This window comes from Salvelinus sp. IW2-2015, linkage group LG4q.1:29 (assembly GCF_002910315.2).
Source record: "Salvelinus sp. IW2-2015 linkage group LG4q.1:29, ASM291031v2, whole genome shotgun sequence".
Lineage (NCBI taxonomy): Eukaryota > Metazoa > Chordata > Actinopteri > Salmoniformes > Salmonidae > Salvelinus > Salvelinus sp. IW2-2015.
In genome coordinates, this window is record NC_036842.1 from 40457916 (window position 1) to 40460407 (window position 2492).

General features: G+C 42.9%; 1 protein-coding gene across 1 annotated transcript in view; it reads left to right on the forward strand.

Moving 5' to 3' along the window:
- brsk2a (BR serine/threonine kinase 2a) overlaps positions 1 to 2492 on the forward strand; it is a 463140-nt gene that overhangs the window by 450551 nt on the left and 10097 nt on the right. The gene's annotated exons all lie outside the window — the stretch shown is intronic.

The window sequence follows — 2492 nt, forward strand, 5'->3', positions numbered from 1 at the left end:
TTTTATTCAATCTTATATCATTATATTTTCTATATTCATTACTTTTCTTTCTAATGTTTTAATTCCAGTTTCAATTTTTTGTTACTTTTAAAGACTTTATATTTTTTATCTGTTCTGTTATCTCAAGTCTTGTCTTAATGATAGTCTTTTTATCTTCATTAGGAAATAAAAGGAAAAGAGAAGAGATAGCCCATTCCAGCCCTTGTGTAGATCTACATCTTGTCCTGACATCCTTGGAGAGGCTCTTTGGTTTGGCCATGGTGGAGAGTTTGGAATCTGAATTGATTGATTGCTTCTGTGGACAGGTGTCTTTTATACAGGTAAGAACTGAAGATTAGGAGCCACCCCTTTAAGAGTGTGCTCCTAATCTTCAGCTCGTTACTTACTGGAAAGGACACCTGGGAGCCAGAAATCTTTCTGATTGAGAGGGGGTCACAAATACTTATTTTCCCTCATTAAAAAAGCAAAATCAATTTATACGTTTTTGTGACATGCGTTTTTCTGGATTTTTTTTGTTGTTATTCTGTCTCTCACTGTTCAAATAAACCTACCATTAAAATTATAGACCTGATCATTTCTTTTGTCAGTGGGGCAAACGTAACAAATCAGCAGGGGATTCAAATACTTTTTTCCTCACTGGTACCTCCCTGTGTGTGCGTGTTCGTGTGCGTGTGTGTGTGCATGCATGCATGCGTGTTATGTGTACCTGAGAGCAGGGTAAAGGTGACAGAGTAAGATGCCGTTCTCCTTGGGGCGGCCGTGCTCTCTGTGTAGGTGATGTCCCCCTGGAACTTGACTGGCTTCTGGAAGACCGTGGGGCCAGCTGTGGACTTGTACTCTGCCCGGAAACTCGTCTGGCTGATCACACTGTGGCTAAGATAGGGATCTGGAAGAGCGATTAAATATATATATATTTTTTTTTTATAGTTATGAAGTGGAACATTCTGAATCAAGAGATACGAAAATATAAGTGGGGATCAAGAAGAGAGAGGAAAGAGAGGACTGGAAATGGAGAGGCGAGTGAGGGGAGGGGAGCGAGAGAGAAAATGGGGGAGAGAAGAAGAGGTGGAGCGACTGATTGTGTGGCTCCTGAGGAAGAAGTAGGGATAGAGGATCATAGAGAGGGAAAAGAAGCGAGGAGCATACAGAGAGAGGGAGACAAAGTGTGAACAGAGAAAGACTCACTCGCTCAAGTGAGTAAAGAGGTGACAAATTGAGAGTGACTTTCAGCTTTTTGCCACATACCTCTTATATAAATGACAGGTTGATAAAACGTCATTAAAATTACCCTGATGAACCAAGCACAGATTCCAACTCTAACAGATTACAAGTCAGTTACATCTGAGAGTGGACACGCGGCAGATGTACTGACACCAAAGAAGCCCAATAGGGCCCCATTGGGCTCTTGTCAAAAGTAGTGCACATAGGAATAGGATTAATTTTGGAACCAATTTCAGGCTAATGGCAATGTCAAACTGCCGACACCCAATTTGTCATGTTTCACACAAACTGTGCCAAGAGTTTGATTAATCATAGAGTGCTGAGGAGTATAGTTTCCAACTATTCAGGTGGTTCCATCTACTCTCTGGGACACCAGGCATACACTCAGGGACAAAATAGCTACCTCATAGGAGTAGAAGATTGGTTTGCCATTGACCTAGAGTGAAGCAAGAGTTTCCATTTTGCTATAAGACTTTGTTAAAGCTGTGAGTGAAATGTTAGATGTGCTTCTCTGTTGGCTTGCACTGGAAACCGGCTTTCACTATTAAATTCCTGGCCTTTGGAGATGCAGCGGAAGCCAGAGAGAGAGAGAGACCTCAATGTTGCCTGTAGTCCCTCACACTCACACACCCACCCACACCACAACGCACACACAAGCACTCAGGGCAAAAGCATCTATTGCTAATGTTCAGTGGTCTGTGGTTTGATTTTTCTATTGACCTGGTTTTGGCGTCCCAAATGCACACCCTATTCCCTACATGTGCACTACTTTTGACCAGGACCCACACGCGCTCTGGTCAAAAGTGTGGCACTATGTAGGGAAAAGGGTGCCGTTTGGGATGTAAGCCTGGAGTACAGAGTGCATTCAAAAGGAATGGGAGGGATTAGCAACACAATCAGCTTACGAAATGGCTAGATAAACCAGAAACATGTTAAGCATACACAACCACACTCTCACATGTTCACACACATATGCACGCACACATTCACAGATCTGCGCACTCACGGCCTCTAGCTAACCAATCAACATTGGTGTTATAATGGTAAAATACCCTCTTAGGCTGATAGCAGGTATTTGGGGCTATACTGCAACATACCTGCAACATATGCATATACACTGAGGTACAATACATTAGGAACACCTTCTGATATTGAGTTGCACCCCTTTGCCCTCAGAACATCCTCATTCGTCGGGGTATGGACTCTACAAGGTTGTTGAAGCGCTCCACAGGATGGTGGCCCATGTTGACTCCAATGCTTTTCAATGTTGT